Below are 16,835 nucleotides of genomic sequence, written 5' to 3' on the forward strand. Positions count from 1 at the left end.
TGCTGAGCATGACGTCATATGGTGTGGAATATCCCTTTGGTCAGTTGGGGTCAGCTGTCCCGGCTGTGCCCCCTCCCAACTTCTTGTGCACCCCCAGCCTACTCGCTGGTGGGGTGGGGTGAGAAGCAGCAAACACCTTGACTCTGTGTAAGCACTGCTCAGCAGTAACGGAAACATCCCGGTGTTATCAACACTGTTTCCAGCACAAATCCAAAACACAGCCCCATACTAGCTATTGTGAAGAAAATTAACTCTATCCCAGCCAAAACCAGCACACTGTACCCATTCTGCAGGCTGTGAAGCTGAGGCAAATCTTTGCCCAACACGAGACAGCAGAGACATGGTTGGCACCAGAGGCAGCTCTGCTCTGCTCCCTCCCACCATCCCTGCTTTGCTCCATTGTGTGCTACAGCTAAAATCTTACCCCTGTGGCTAAAATAGCGCACAAGCAATGCCCCAGAGACCAGTACTGAATCAGTTTAGGTTTTAATAAAGGAGCTTGTGTAGTTTTCATTTTTTTCAAATTTTAATTTTTGTTCTAAATTTTTGAAACTTTAAAATACACTAACAGTAATCGAGAGCAGAGGGGGCCATGTGGTTATGTGAATCCAGGAGCGTGAAGCACCATAGCTCTGGTGCTTCAAGTTTGTGAGAAGCTGAGGTAAACATCAGATAACAATGACAACACTAACCTCTGACATTAATGGGCAAACAATGAATTTGTGTGTGTGCAAGCTGTCCAAAAGATTTACATGTTTACCTACATATAATTTGTTACATTTAAGGCCTCTAAAATGGATTTGGAAAGGATATTTTAAAAAGCATTTCCCACCACCACCACCATTTATAGAGTGAAGCATTGCAACATTTTCCTATAGCTTACAAATCACTGTGCATGGGGAATTTCATTATCTGGCATCTGTTAGGAACATGTTACATTGAGTAACAAAGCTGATCCCTGGATAGCTCATTTATTTAATAAGTAAAGACAAAGACTTTACTAAGTTCCTCCTGCCGTAGCACTGAGATGGCAACCTCACTACTCAGCTATCCCAGCAATGCTTTTAACCCTTAGCCCTGAGGCCGGCACGTAGACATTGAATTTTCTGCTCAGCTGGCTCTGTGTTCAACCACGTTGTGGAGTGTACTTCTCTGCGTTGCACCAGGTTATCTCTGAACATCATGCTTATGTTCAGAGAACAATATCTCATTAATAATGTTATATTATTCAGAAGCCATCCTTATGCAACATGCCCTTCACTATGAGTTTCAGCAATTAAAAAATAGCCCATTAGAAGATGCATTTGTTCTTGAAATGGAGGAGAATGTGTAATTCTGGCATACCTCACCCCAGACATGCAGAAGTTACCATGAAAGCTTGACTATTAAAAAGAAAAGTATACTGTCCTGCTTTGGAAGTAATCCTGCTTGTCTGAATTGCTGCACTTAGCCACTCCAGCCCACTGCTGAGCAGCATGCCCTGGAAAATCAATTACCCAGTCCTTACATGTTGTGTGCATGCCTGGTAGAAGGAACAGGTTTTAAAATTAGGGTAAAATCTTCCCCAGAATTGACTTGGATCCAGCAACAAAATTATATGCATATTCAACTTTAAAATTACAAACTGTAGTACAGCTACTTATTAACTGTACTTCTGCAGAGCTACCAGTGAGCCATGAATGTTTTGCTCTCTGGGTAATTTAGCTATGTAAGACCCATCCATACTCTATTAAACAAATCAAGAAAGTACATTGGGACAGCTGGTTTAGGATATGAATAAACAGATGCCAGACTCTGAATTGTTGCAACTTTACTGCTGAACAACTTGGAGGCGAGCGCTGTCAGGCAGCCACTTATATTTTCCTAGCATGTTGCAAATATAAAATAAAATGAGTTATTTTATTTCAGGGAAGCTAAGTAACTCAGTTCCTCAGCAGTAAGCCATGGGGCCACATTAACTCATTTTCTTGCAGTCATATGTACATGCTTTTAAACTGCAAATCTTTGAGAGTTATAAGAATATAAAACTATCTCCAGGCAAAAAAAAAAAAACACATAAAATATATTGAAAAAGAAAACTCAAAGATATGCCATCAGTAATAGATAATAAATAAAAGGACATTTGGGAATTAAAAAAAATAATTTAAAAAAAACCCCAACCAATACCAGAATGAATAAAACAAAGGCAAAATTTTGACAAAGAAACAAATCACCAGGTAAGAAGGGAATGATTCTGTTTCAGTAGAAATTAGTGCATGATGGAAGATCTTCATGTTACGGAACACCTGACCTTTAAAATAAAAAGTGTTTTCTGGCTTTTCTCATCCGAGGATGAGAAAACAGACAGAAGACTGACCCTCCTGTCACAAAGGCTCTGGTGAGATTTCCTGTGGAGGTGGGTGGGGAGGGGGTAAGGTAAAGGCTAAAAGGATGAAGTGTTGCCCCATAGCGCACAGCTGGACATTGCAAACTAAGGAAGGCTGGCAAGCATTGGATCAGATAGATATATTATATCCCAGCGATCTGCAGGAAGCCACAAGGGACAACAGAAAGCCTTAGGAGGAGTCTTTTTGACATAACGTTTTGCATGGAGGGGGAGGAACTAAGTAATGGAGCCAAAGATATAATTCATTTGGATTATATTAAATGCTCCCAGCAGAAGGTTGGAAAAGCTACACACTGAGAGGGAGGAACAAGTGCCATGGTAAAGAGGTTCACCTTGAACTTACTTTTGGTTTTTAGCTCTTAAGCTGAGTGAGGCATTCATACCATGAGTTTCCTGAGCAAAAACTGGCCCTGAAGTACAGATTGCCTAGTTATAAATAAAACAGTTGCAATTACCAAAATGACTGTCCCTGCTGAAGATGTGCATTTCAATTCTCTGGTCAGCAACACGCAGATGGGCACTGTGCAGGCAGGGAAGCAGAAGCAGCGCATTTGTCATAGCGACAGTGACAAGCAGTCGCAACATCAAACTTCAGATGCTGCTCTGCCTGGAAAGTTCATAAACTAGAAGGAGGCTTGCAGAAGATCCTGAAGTAGACCACCATGGCATGGTGGACTAGGCTGGAAGGAGACAGGCACCCACCCACTCTCCTGGCAGCCCCATGCACCACCTACAGGTATTTCAGATTCTAACACACATTGGATGAAGAAGAACAGGATTTTGACAAAGGAGGACCATTTTTGGCAAGCTGGAAAAGATGTCAGGATTAGGAATGTCTGTAAGGACATCATCAGGGTCTATAATGATGTTGAAAGGCAGCCAAGAACTCCATGAGATGAGACTTAGATGCCTGGGGAATAATGCACCGTTGATAACATCAGTGTTCATAGAGTCTGATACGGGAACTGTCTTTTGCGATCTACATGGGAAAAGCATGCTCAACACTTAGCATAAATTAAGCCCCCAGAGAATCTACTGCTCTGGTCTCCATGTGTCCTCTGGCTGCCCCCGGCGTGACGCACAGCAAATCTGACAGAGAAACAAAGACAAATGTTGATGACTTTGAGGATAAATACCCTACACCTCATGTGGACACTGCAATAGTTCCCGAACAACGCAACCCTGCTCAGACGGAGCTAATTTAAGAATTAATTGGGCATTCATTGCTCTGTCTGGAATCATTTGGTGAGCAAAAAAGGACAGCAGCCTAAAACACAGCAATTACATTTGTTTGGGAGGGGTTTTTTTAATTTTCCATTTCTTCCCTATTTTTAGCTAGATCTGCATTTATTTTTAGCTGAGTGATGTCCAAATCATTTCTAATGAAACTTGCTAAGTGCAGGTCACAAGCCGAGTTTTAGCACTGTCTGTAATCAGAATTCAAGCTGATTAAATGCATACTGAGGGGCAGCCAGCATGAAAATGCTCTTAATATTCTCAATTTAAATTGAATTAAGAGTGCATAGACCTTACTTTATCAGAACAGCTACTAATTTCTCCTGAGAAAACCTATATACATTATTTTTGTAAGGCTAAAGCTCTTTCTGGCTCAGCTATAAGAAAGTTAGTGAAAACAGTTGGACTGAAACAAGAGAAAATATCTACAGGATCTTGGGGAACTCTGGTGTTTATGCCTCTGAGCTCCCATCTTCTAACACATACATGTGCCTTGTCAGTCACGCTTACTGCATTGGATGCAAAATTTTGCCAGATAAGGCCAGCTTTGCACAATCAAATTTTAGGCTTAAATACCTGAAATTTTCACAAAGGGCAGAACAAGAAACAAGCACTCTTAAGTGATCAGCTTAATAGACACTTTGTCCACTACTCTTAAAATTCAGCTGGTTTATTCTAATTGTCCTTAGAAGACAGAAAAAGTGCTCGGCAGCCATCCATTCTGCTCAGGCCAGCAGCAGTGAAATCCCAGCTCCCTTCAAATATCATTTTTCATCTTGTTTATAAAGTCTGCCAAGTTCCCAAAGAATTAAGGTCTTACTCGGCTTTGCCCTGATTGCAAACAGATAGGGAAGAACATTAGCAGCCAGGAGCCCGTATCTGTTTGCATCAAATGTTTTTGTGTGGGCACAGAATATCAAAAGGCTCCTTCACTCGTCCGTGCAACCGCTTGGGTCTGAAAGACAAACTCTGCCCATGCTGCAAGGGCAGAGAAGGGAATTTTTTTAGCAGTGACAATGCCTGTTGATGCTTCCACTAGCGTGACGTTGGAAAAAATTCCTTTAGTGGGTGCATTAAATAAATCTAAGTAACTACCAGGGAGGCTAAAGAGATTTTCTACTTTGGGATTACATGTAGGGTGTGTATATATATATATATATATATATATAAAAACACATCGTTTGGATTCTGACTTTTGAGGCAAAATTGTCAAGTAACCATCAACTGCCTGGAGCCATGGGAGAGTGAGTTACAGTAATAGACTGGTCTCCGTCATGATAAATCTCCCTTTAAACTATATCTTACCAGACACTGTGGCAGATCACTAGGGGACTTCTTATCTGTGAAATCTCCCTTCACACACAGCAGCCTGACAGAAACAGAAAAATAGAATTTGGTCGGTTCATCCAACTTCTTCTGTCATTTTAGACTGTATTTATTAAAAGGGAACAGTGTTTCTGCCAAAGGTAATATTAACATAAGTTAACATGCATTCCTGCAATTAAATCTCCCTGAGAAACGCTGTGAAGAAACATCCTTCTTCAGTGGTTTTAACCCAAAAGCGCAGCCATCTGAAAGCAAAGCTGGCTGGAAAAAAAGGTGACAAACCACTTGGTTTCCATTCTCCGAACAGGGATAATAGCATTAAAATAATTATAAAATTGGTCCAGCTCAAGGGAATGGAAATGAAAAAATTTTAAATAGTTACTCAGTGATGATACACTGATGGGAGGGAAGGTTTTGTATCTGCTGAAGGTAAGGGCAGGTCGCACGTGGATCTGAAGGTGGAGGCTAAGGCTCACCCACAGACAGCCAACCTACACCAGCTTCACAGAACATGTATTTTTGATTTTGGGAGAAGGCAGTTCAGACCCCATCTCCCAGCCAAAAAGGTTGGGTTTACTTGTATAAAAATCAAATTATAAAAGAAAGCCCCAGCCAAAACCACAAAACTCTCCTGGTTTTGTGTTACAACTGGATGAAGCCACCACTCAACTTCACACGGTTTCCACACAAAAATATAAATTATACTCAGGTTTGGCAATAGGAAGAAGAATATATCCCCACTTCACGGTTAAAAGCAAATGAAGGCTGCGTGTTTATGGGCTTCCTCACAAAGCTTTTCCACAGCTGTATCTGTTTTATAAATAGAACGAGTCAAATTAGTTATAGAGTAATAACCATTACAAAAGTGGCCCCTCTGTATTTTTCCACCAATTCATACTAATTCTTTTTCATAAAAATTGACTCTTTTTGAAAGTCTTTTGCCAATATCTTGTTCGAGCACTTGTACAGTAAAAGCCAGGACTCTTTCCAAATGGCCAATGTGATTATTCTTTTTTTTTTATGTGTCAGTAACTACAAAATCATAAAGTATTATCTCCACTCCATGAGTGGTAACTGAAACACCAGAAGCTAAAGAATGCTAAGCTATGAACAGTTTTCTGGGGCGAATTTTTGGATGAGCTGTTCATGCAAAAATCCACAAAACTTTCAGGACTTGTAAACCTTTTCAAATATACAAAGCAGCTTTCTCAGTATTCACAAATAACAAATATTTTTTTAAGCCAATCTTGGCATCATTATTTGGAAAATACCAAGCCATTCTTTCTACTGTCAAATTAATCCTATACGAAATGTGTTTATTCCTTAAGTCTTAAAAAATATTGTACTATATCCTCTGACTGTTATGGTGTTATAAACAATGATAAAGTTCTTTCAAAGTATTTATTATTCTACTTCAAACTGGAATTGTAAATAGGGAAAATGAGGGAACAGGGGGATAGGGCTTTTTAGCAAGATAGCAAGAATAGCAAAATAGCAAGATATTCAGCAAGCTGACCTAGAAACCAAGCAACTACACTGCATTCAAGTTGAATAACGCAACCATCTACTACACAGAGCTGAGGTTTGAGGTGGCGACTTCAGCACTGCATTAGCCTTGCACTCACCTGTTAGAATCATAGAATCATTAAGGTTGGAAAAGACCTCTAAAATCATCGAGTCCAACCGTCGACCCAACACCACCATGCCCACTAAACCATGTCCCTAAGCGCCTCATCTACACGTCTTTTAAATACCTCCAGGGATGCGGACTCCACCACTTCCCTGGGCAGCCTGGTCCAATGTTTCACCACTCTTTCAGTAAAGACATTTTTCCTCACATCCAATCTAAACCTCCCCTGGCACAACTTGAGGCCATTTCCTCTCCTCCTATCGCTTGTTACTTGGGAGAAGAGACCAACACCCACCTCGCTACAACCGCCTTTCAGGGAGTTGTAGAGAGCGATGAGGTCTCCCCTCAGCCTCCTTTTCTCCAGGCTAAACAGTCCCAGTTCCCTCAGCCGCTCCGCAGAAGACTTGTTCTCCAGACCCCTCACCAGCCTCGTTGCCCTTCTCTGGACACGCTCCAGCACCTCAACGTCCTTCTTGTAGTGAGGGGCCCAAAACTGAACACAGTATTCGAGGTGCGGCCTCACCAGTGCCGAGAACAGGGGCACGATCACTTCCCTACTCCTGCTGGCCACACTAGTTCTGATACAGGCCAGGATGCCATTGGCCTTCTTGGCCGCCTTGGCACACTGCCGGCTCATGTTCAGCCGGCTGTCGACCAGCACCCCCAGGTCCTTTTCTGCCAGGCAGCTTTCCAGCCACTCTTCCCCAAGCCTGTAGCGCTGCATGGGGCTGTTGTGGCCGAAGTGCAGGACCCGGCACTTGTCCTTGTTGAACCTCATACAGTTGGCCTGGGCCCATCGATCCAGCCTGTCCAGGTCCCTCTGCAGAGCCTTCCTACCCTCGAGCAGATCAACGCTCCCGCCTTTGAGGGACAAGCAAGGTAGAGAAAATAGCTCCTACTCAGAGGCGACCGGCCAAAAGGCCAGATGGATGCCTCCAGATCTCACAAAGATTGCCAGAGCAATGATCTTCTTGCTCACTTCAGATGGGATATCAGGCCTTGAGATCCCTTGATCCCAGGCCATCTGAGAAATGTATCAGTGTAAAGGAGAGAAACCAGCATTTATTGAGAATATATACAGACCTAAGTCACAGGAGACCTTCTGAGATCTGGTACAACCCAGCCTCACATCCAGCACTTTTCTTTCTTTACAGCAAATAGCTGTAAATTAGCCACCAGGTGCAAAGACCGAAGGAGCTGCCCAAATGTAGTGACTGGAGAAGGATGTTCCAGGTGAGCCCAAAGCATCTCAGTCACTCGCAAGCAGTGAGGCAGGGAACAAATTACTGTTGCAAAAAAAGCAGAAGAGAGCAGTCCCTTCTGCTTACTGTAATAAAAAGGCTTGTAGAGCCATGATTTGATTTGCTCTCCATATAGCCACAACCATTTAATAACCCAGGTTGCCACATCGCAAATTCAACAGATGTAGAGTGGTGGAGCATTCACAGGCCTCTTTGCACAGGATTGATTAAATGCTCGAAGAATTAATAATGACTGCTGTAATCTTCCAGGGCAGCAATAGCTTTGCAAATAACGTTTGTGTATACATGCTTCCCATAAAATTATTTGATGGGAAAGTTAAGAATTTTTCCCGTATACATTTACCAAAAAGTTTCTCTGAGCTCTAAGCTCCTATACAAGAGCCAGATAATCTCAAAGGTCAGTGCAACAGGTCTGTGGTGTCAACAGAAAAATGAACTTTTCTTTTTTCTCTGGGTCATGTTCTATCCGCATTGTTGTCTGTGAAGTCTCCTACAGGAGAAAACCCCACCAGTGATCAGTGCTCATGAACACCAAGGAAAGTTGGCTCCTGGCAGGAACAACTCCCCACCAGTGAAGCATTGTGAGGACCCCCATGGTGAGATGAAGGATCACCAAACCAACAGAGCAGAGATGGCTGTACGTGAGGTGAGCCATGCCAGAGGGCAAGTACATGGGTTAGAGCAGCAGGCAAGGGCCATGGCTGAGCCCTCCATAGTGACCAGGCAAAACCAAGGACCAAAGAGAAACTGGAGAAAGCACAGTGTGAGGCAAGGGATTAGCTGCACAGTAAAACTAGAGCCTTTGTGGGTGGAAGGGAGAAGTTGGTGTCAACACGAGTCCAAGACCCCAAGACTGAAGGAAGAAAAGGATGTTCCTGATATCAGAAGGGAAAGCAGACCCTGAAAACAGGGAATATGAGAAGACAAAAGGGAAGCACCTCCCAGCATACACAGTGGTTCATCCTCAGTTTTTACACCATGCCATAGTGTGTTATTGCATAAGTTAAAGGATCAGACCGTTTCCCCAGGATGGGAGATGTCTGTATGCCAACTACATCAAGAGCACCAAATATGAGGAAAGGGCTTGATGAGAGACCACCACCTCAAGTCAGACCCTGCCTGGGTGAAAAGGACACCCATTGGTGGGTAGTACTTCTCACACACATGTTGTTAAGTGCACACAGAGGGCACAGCAGAGCAGTTGTTCATAATGGGCTATGACTAATTATTTTCATTCACCAGCACATTTGGGGCCATATTTCTTAAATAGTAAGTTCTCGAATGGTAATGAGACCCGAGGGTATTTACCACACCGTTTATCTGTTATTAGAGCACACTACTAATGCGCCTGTGGGAAGATAAATATTAACTGAGGGGTTGGAATAAAAGGTCATTCAAATGCCAAGAAAAATGAAATTAATTGCATAAAGGCATGAAACAGTGCTGAATCAATCAAACACCAGCACGCTAATAGAGGCAAGATGGGCAGGTCAGCTGCAGCGGGTGTCCACCCTTCAAGCAAAGTCTGGATCGAGGGAGCAGAATTAAGCTCCTGTTCCCTGAGGTCCTCGACGTCTGGGTCCTCTCACTCACACGATGTAATGACATGGCTAGACATGCTGTGCTGCCTGCAGCTGACTTGGCTTAAGAGCTTACAGCCCCCAGCCTGTCCCCGGCAGCTTGTCCCCACCTCTCCCTCCCACTACATCTGATGCCAGTTACTACCCCCCAGAGCCACCAGCAAAAGTGTGCTCGTATCCAGGTTTAGCTATACCTTTTTAGTACATTTTACTTGTTCTGATCTTTAAAGAGGACATTTTGGAGAATGAGGATAGGAAAAACTACACCAGCAGATCCTAGGAGGAGGTGAGGAAGACCCGTCACCAGGATGGTGGGCTAAGCCCTTTTACACCAGCTCAGCTATGGCCAGATCAGCTCATGGCAGTACTCACAGGATTAACTCCTCAGAGAGTGACCTTGCAGCATCACCAGAGGTGACACAAGCATCTTATTTTCAAGCTTTGGGCCTAATTCTGTTTAACCAGGGAATCAGATGGTTTCACCACGACTGTATTTGACAGCCCAGAATGTCAATGCTTTTCTGCTTCCATTTGTCCCACCACAAGGAAGGCCCAGAGTTTTGGGTTTTTTGAGCAGACCTACAAGCAATGAGATATCTGCCTTAGAAATCCAGGTGAAGAGGCAGGTTTAATATAGGGTGTGGAATACTGTAGATTCATGGGCTGTGCTGGTGACATGGAGATTGTGCAGTACAGAAGGGGATCTCCTCTACAGCCAAGAATGTCCTTCACTGATCAGAATTACCCGTAAAAGATCCCAGTTGGGAAGCACCATGTCAAAGACAGGACAGCGTGACAGTACTGTCAAAGCTGCTGCTGCTATACGAGACGGGGCAGTCCTTGAGCTACAGCTGAATGGCATTCAGGCACTCTCTTGTATTCCACTTCACTCCAGCACATGAAAAATAGATCCAGAAACAGAACTAGCTAAAAGCAGAGCACATACAACATCAGAAATTACTGTTTGAGATCTACCATGCTGATCCTGTGGGAGAGGAAACTGTTTCTGTGCCAGCCTGCTGAGAGGAATAATATCACACAGAAATTGGGACGAACACACTGGCAGAACCCAAGCAGAGCCTGAACCTGCTGGAATGCACCACCTAGCAGGCACTGCTGCTTTTCAGCAGCGGGGAGCTCAGTGCCACGCGCAGATTTCTGTGAGCACTTGGATATCACAAAACCCACAGAGGATCCTGAAAAGTCTCTATTTTGCATGGCAGAAGTGTCAAACATGCTCTCCATTATATCTTACACTGCAGTGAAAGAGGGTTGACTATTTGATTTGAAGAATGTTACCTTTAGTGACTAAAATTTTACTATTCTTTATTTAATCACACACACACAAATGCTGTCCCTGCTGACAATTGGTGATTTGGTCCAAAACCCAAAATGGCAAAATGAAAATAGAGCCCAGATCATCAGCAGCTTTGGCTTTATCTGATGAACTAGAAACTCGGTGTAAAGATTAAAGATATATCTATGGTTTTGCAGTGCTTCATGATACCCAGTAGAGCTGGCCAGACATAACACTAGTGCTCTGCCATGGGCAACTCCCATTCCTCATCTTGCATCATTCTCTCTGAAAATTCACACACTCCTGTTTTCTTAACTGATATTCACAGAAAGCAGATTTCAGTGCTGCGTGCATGAAGGCAAGCTGCAAAACCATTCAGTAATCGACCGAGATGGATGTGGTTGTACTGCCATGTGTTGCAGGGACAGTACAGATACCGTGTGATTCCCTAGCCAGCCATTACAAAGCCTAAGTAAGATTCACAGCATTTCTATAACAATCTCTTCAGAAAGTGGTTTGTGATCCGTTCGTGGGAAGTGCCATTGCCTGCATTTTAAAGCCAGGAGGAAACATGGCACTGAGAGATCTAGGATCATGAGGGCTAGTCGAAAGGCCCAGATTCCCTCTTTAGAAATGGCTGAAAAATTCCAACATCAGTCCTGAAAACAAGGCTGCTAAATTTCCCTTCTATGTACCAAAGGCAATTCATCTGAAACAAACTGTTTTAAAATGTAGTAGTGGCACTCTCTGCTTCCCTTGCCAGAGTTTCTACCCCTTGGAGCAGCCACTGCTTTGGTATTTGGCTCAACCCAAGGGGTAAAACATTTTCTGGGGAGCAGAGAGGGAATAAAGGCCTGGTGGTAGGAAGAAAGGGGAGAAGGCTGGGAGATAGGCAGTTTTGTGCAAGGGCCATGTTCCTCAAGTAGCAGCTGTGGTTTAGGAAGTTTTTGCCCTGCACCTTCCTTTCTCTGCTCTTCAGTTGTACCAAGGGCCAGATAAGCTGTTTCTGTGGCCATGCAGCAACATGACAATTGCAGGAGAAAGAGCAACCTCTTAAAATGTTAATGACAAGCTAAGTCAGCTATTATTTCTGAAAATAAAAAAACCACCAAGCTGGTTACCATTTAACAGCCCTACCTCAAAGTAAACTGAGGAAAAGGAAAATCTGTCTATGGACATCCGTGAATTATTATTTTGCCTGATCTGCAGGTGATGTGTAGATGTGAATCCCAAAGGCATGGCCAGAGTAGAGCCCAGGACCCCTCACTTCTGCTCAAAGCACCCCAGGGATTTCCTTATCCTTTAAGAAAGGAATCAGTTATTGCAGTTAAAGGCAGCAGCATAAGACCCTCAGAAAGATAGACAGAATATCCCACAGGCAGAAAGGAATCCAAATTTGTCATATAAATGATTTACTGTGAATTTTTGGCTCAGCTCTGCAACTCAGATTGAAATTCACCCCAACAGGCACCTTCCATATGTCTGAAATGATGTGACGCTCATTCTTGTCGGTACAATGCAATAATCGCTAACTGGCAGGTTGACCAAATACTTTCCATAGTCGCAAAGAACAGATGTTGCACTACCCCCTCTGGCTATTAAAGACAGAAATAATCGGTCTTTGTGCTAATATACTGACTTCTATTGCCCCATGATCTCAACACTTTCATATCCCTACCGTCTCCTATGAAATAGGAACAATAATCCATTAACACAGTAAACAGGCTGTATTGGCTAAAAATGCATTAGGAGAGGGCAGGCAAACACAGGAAACTTTTCCGTGGCCAGTTCAATTGCTAAGGTCTGTTAATTCTTGCAGCATTCAAGACTGAATTAGGCTTTTAAAGTAAAACAATAAAAAAAAAGTAGACTGTGTTTTACAGGGTTCAGCTTGACTAGAATTTTATTTTTTGAAATATTTTGGTTGGTTTACTTTCATCTTGCGAAAAACATACTGTATATACTATCTATCAAGGTCATTTTTCCACAACAATTTAATTGCTTTAAAGAGTTTGCGTTGTTTTAAACTAAACTAAATAATCTCACACAACTATGAGTTACAGCCCTGACACAGATCATCATTTCTTTTTTAAACTAAAATTTGTTTGGAAATTTTGAAGCATGTATTTAAAAGATAATAGAATTGACCAAGAGAAAAATAATCCTTATTTTAAAAAAATAAATTAGTCCAGTTCTATTCCCTAAAAATTTCCAGAATATCACTTTTTTTTGCATTGCCCGTGTAAACCTCCTCCCATCTGAGCAATGCCATCGAGGTAACTTGGTTTGCTTCTGTAGGTCCCTTAGGGTAAGCAAGGATGGCTTTCCCCTAACACACGTGCAAGTTTCTAGCTGCAATCCACATGCTTGTTTGTTTAGGTTGCATGGGTCTACAGTACATTAGGATGAGTCCCAGACAGCCTGCTGTTTCAAGTATCTAAAGACAAATAAATTTCCCATGGTTAACAGCAGTACTACTACTATCATGGCACGGCAGTTCAATTATCAGACATATTGTTTGGTTAGCCATCAAACCTTAAAATATTTCTTGTGTGAAATCACCTCAGCATGAGAAGTTTCAGTCCAAGTATCAGAAGCGTATTAAAGACCTAAAGCCAATTTCTCTTCTTACACACTCCAGCATGACCAAGTATTTATATGTTAACCTACAGCCATAAACACAGCTCTGGTCATAACCAGCCTTTTACCAAAAATGAGACTGCACACGTCTGCCACTTCTCTCCCTGAGCAACAGGACACCAGTTTGGAGGCAGTCCTGCAGGGCACGGATCACTCTGCTCTGCCTAAAATAGTAACAGATGCTTATGAAATTGGAGGCTTGAGTTACAGGCTCAACCCTAAGTGAGGCCAGCAGAGAAGCTGCTGTCGACAAAATCACAGAATATTTGAGGTGGGAAGGGATGTCTGGAGATCATCTAGTCCAAGCCCCTGCTCAAAGCAGGGTAAGCAAGAACAAGTTGCTAAGGGACATATACAGCTGGATTTTTAATATCTCCATGGACTTCATGCTGGTGATCACAACCCTCTTACCCCAGCAGTTCAGCCATTTTTCAGCCCACCTCCCTGTTTATTTTCCTACCCTGTACTTCATCAGTTTGCCTATGAGAATGTTACAGGAGACAGGGTCAAAAGCCATACTAGCGTCAAGATAAACAACATCCAGTGGTCTCCTCCCATCCACCAAGCTCGTTATTTCATTGTAGAAGGCTCTTAGGTTGGTGTGGCATGACTCCTCCTTCTTAAATCCATGCTGACTACTGCCAATCACCTTCTTGAACTTTGTATGCTTGGAAATGTGGAAACCATTTCCAGTCCTGGAAACAGGCTATTGTCTTCACTGCCTTCTCAAGGTGAGGCTGACCAGACTGTCGTTCCCTAGATCCCACTTCTTGCCCGTCTGGAGACAGGAGTGACACTGGGTGAGAGAAATATCAAAAATTAACCAAGAGAGCATAACTAGCCAAGGCATCCATCCTGTTTTCCTCATCACAGAGGTTTGCTGCTGAGCTGTCTCATTACTGTAAAAATTGGAGCTGTCCCAGATAAGCAAGGTAAAGTTTATTCCTCCTTTTTGCCCTCCACTGGACACAGCTAGACACAGCTGTGCGTTGATGGCTGCTTAGGAAACTCACAAATTATTCTGTCTGCTGATTGACCTTCCAGGAAACATTGGGATGGTTAAAGTCCCCCATGAAGATCAGGACCTGTGAATGTGACACTTCTTCCAGAAAAAAACCCTACTTTTTCCTGATCAGGTGGTCTGTAGCAGACATCTGCAACAACAGCACCTTCTAATCCTGACCCATAAGCTCTTTGTTTATGGCTCATCACCCATCCCAAGGCAGAGCTCCATGCACTCCCAATGCTCTCTCTCGCTTAAAGGGCAACTCCCCCTCCTCACCTTCCCAGCCTGTCCTTCCTAAAGAGCCCGTACCCAATCTCTAGAGCACTCCAGCTGAGTGAGCTATCCCACTGTGTCACTGCGATCCCGAAGAGATCTTAGCCCTGTAACTGCATGCAGACCTCTAATTCCTCCTGTTTCTTCCCTGTGCTGCATGTGTTAAAGTGCCAGCACTTCAGAGAGGCGCCCAGTCGTACTGATTTCCCAGGAAAGGCATGAGAGCTTTCCTACCTTAAAGCTCTCTTCACCAGGTTGGTGAAGACTCTAGTACGTTGACTCCAGTCAGTTTTGCACTGGTTCATCAGAGCCCATTTCCCCATAGCAGTCAGGGTGATGACAGGGCGTGCATAGGAAGATGTTCCCCAAGACCGGTACCTGCCTAGAAGGGCTGAGCAACAAAGAGGATTTGCTCTCCTGTGCTGTCCCCTTTATTAAGCCCTTGTCCACCTCAACATTCAGAACAGGCTTGTGAAATTTTGCCATTTCTAAGAAAAAGTTTCATCTGGTGGCTTTAAAGCATCACATCTTTCTGCATGCTCCTTTTTTGCCAATGTGGACATGATCCTACTGAGTAATTTCACACTTCAGACACACCAAAATCTCCCATCATTGAAAAAAAAAGCAGATTCAATTCCCCCTGTGATGTGCATGACCTATCAACATCCTCTTGTTTGGTTTTATTGGTATTTCAATCCCATTTACAAGAACTGGGACCATCACACAATCCTGATGTGATCCTTCAGGGGCACAACCTACCTGACAAGTGTTCTTAAAAACAAGGAAGCAAAATTTATTTCAGAAGAGGGATGCTCAACAGGTTGTGGTAATTCACAGAAACTCATTGGCCACCTTGGGACTGAACCAGTCAGTCTCTAAGCCACTCACAAAAGATAAGAAGCCATGAGGCCTGAATCTATTCTCATTTATATTCTGTTGTTTGAGAGTAAATATCATATGTAAATAAAAGAAAGAATGCAAGCTGTAGATTCTCAGCAGTAGATGAAACCATGAAATGTAGCTTACCACTGGACTACCCCATGCATTTCCGTGATGCTAAATCCCAGACTACAATGAACAGAGAACAAAAATCAGTGAACAAAACCCACACACTTCAATGAGATTTTCACACCTGATCATTCCTTTGAAACAAAAAGATAAAAGCACAAGGCTTTATATGTATTTATACAATGCCACCTAGTGTCATATTGATCAACCTTTTTTAATCCAAAGACCACCCAATATTTTTTAAAAAATTAGCGTCTGCTGGCATACTGTCACCAAAATGCTTTTCAGCTACTGAAAATCAGCAGTAAGATTATACGTTCAGAGTTCATTCCTTATCTCCATTTTCCCCACGTTGTTTGTTAGAGTTCATGTAGGAATGTGCCTGTGAATGTATAAAAGGCATTTAATTCTTATTGTTCTTAATTTGCAGCTATTTTATAAGCCACTTTCTGATGTCACATACCGAGAAACATGATTGATATGGCACCCCTGTATCTAGAACACCTTTGCAGTCATTGGAGAAAACCAGGCATTTCTAGGGACTATGTTATCTCACCCTAAAACAGATATATAAGATAAAAGAGGTGAATCACAGCCCCAAAGTGCCTCTTTCTCTCTGCTTACTCTCTACTACTCTGCAGTAGAGAAGCAGGCAGCGTTTACCCTCACTACCAAGGTAAGCAAAACCTCTGGAGAAGGGGAAGAGTGGAAGCTAGTGACTTCCAGCACCAGGGTGAAGGCTCCTGCCCCACCTAAGGGCTTACAGCTGCAAAATGGATCCACTACCATCAAAGTTGAAGGGGAGTCAGATGTGACTACAAGCAAAAGACCTGGTCCACTGTCATGGTTTAACCCCAGCTGGCAACTAAAGACCCACACAGCCACTCGCTCACTCCCCCACGGTGGGATGGGGGAGAGAATCAGAAGGGTAAAAGTGAGAAAACTCGTGCGTTGAGATAAAGACAGTTTCACAAGTAAAGCAAAAGCTGCACACGCAAGCAAAGCAAAACAAGGAATTCATTCACTCCTTCCCATCGGCAGGCAGGTGTTCAGCCATCTCCAGGACAGCAGGGCTCCATCACGCATAACGGTTACTTGGGAAGACAAACGCCATCACTCCGAATGTCCCCACCTTCCTTCTTCTTCCCCCAGCTTTATATGCTGAGCATGACGTCATATGGTGTGGAATAT

The 16,835-nt window shown here is 43.2% G+C and overlaps 1 long non-coding RNA gene across 1 annotated transcript in view; it reads right to left on the reverse strand.

Annotated features, from left to right (window-relative positions):
• Window positions 1–2,416: 2,416 nt before the first annotated feature.
• Window positions 2,417–16,835, reverse strand: part of LOC103904768 — a 22,764-nt gene continuing 8,345 nt past the window's right edge. Inside the window, exons 2-3 of the long non-coding RNA XR_657912.1 lie at window positions 4,928–4,991; window positions 2,417–3,475 (exon numbers count right to left, since the gene is read on the reverse strand). This is a non-coding gene — a long non-coding RNA (uncharacterized LOC103904768). The remainder of the gene's footprint in view (window positions 3,476–4,927; window positions 4,992–16,835) is intronic.

Source organism: Aptenodytes forsteri, unplaced genomic scaffold (genome assembly GCF_000699145.1).
Source record: "Aptenodytes forsteri isolate BGI_AS27 unplaced genomic scaffold, ASM69914v1 Scaffold376, whole genome shotgun sequence".
In the NCBI taxonomy this organism is placed as follows: domain Eukaryota; kingdom Metazoa; phylum Chordata; class Aves; order Sphenisciformes; family Spheniscidae; genus Aptenodytes; species Aptenodytes forsteri.